We start from the raw sequence: 795 nt of genomic DNA, 5'->3' as shown, positions 1-795 counted from the left end.
TGTGTGATATTAGGACTTGAGAAAACATTGGCAGTAATTATGACATATGACATTTGACATCTTGACTACACAGCCTGCCCAGCAAAATCCTCTACAGCGTCCAATGTCACCATCATGAAACGCCATCCACGTGCGCCAACAAACTGGCCATGTGACACTGGCACAACCACCTGCTCCCGATTCATCCTCTTTCCCCTCATTTTCCATCCCTCCTCCTCCAGCACAGAAACGAGGGTCATAATCCCAACGGATTGAAGCAAAATATACTCGTTTGTCTGACAGTGGAGGAGGGCCAAGACCAGAATGTTACAGCAACTGCACATCAATCAAGAGATCAGCTTATCCACCAAAAAAAAATCATGTTTATCACACAAACAGCGCAAGAGGTGAAGATCACCAGCAGCAGCCACAATGAGTCAGAGCATAACGTAATGAACAACCGGCACAGCAAATCACTCAATCCTAAATGCAGTGGACACAGTGTTTTCTTCAGTGATGACCACAAAATTAAATACAAACATTATGACTTCTGTTTTGAGAATTCTACAGTAGTGAATCACCCATATCCCTTGTTTTGCAGTACAGTGGCTTTTTCATAACCACCACCCATGAAACACTGTCTGAAACTTTAGGGGGAAAAAACTTTTAGGAAAATATGAAATTTTTTTTATTTAGTTTTTTATTAATTTGACATTTTATGAAACAAGCTACACTCTCAACCTCAATATAGACAAAAAATTGCCCATTCAAAAATAAAGATGTGTCGTAATACATAGCCTATTCTATGATGCAGAG

The sequence above is a fragment of the Sinocyclocheilus grahami genome, unplaced genomic scaffold (genome assembly GCF_001515645.1).
Source record: "Sinocyclocheilus grahami isolate Dianchi unplaced genomic scaffold, SAMN03320097.WGS_v1.1 scaffold4103.1, whole genome shotgun sequence".
Lineage (NCBI taxonomy): Eukaryota > Metazoa > Chordata > Actinopteri > Cypriniformes > Cyprinidae > Sinocyclocheilus > Sinocyclocheilus grahami.
Note: the sequence above shows the minus strand (reverse complement) of the source record.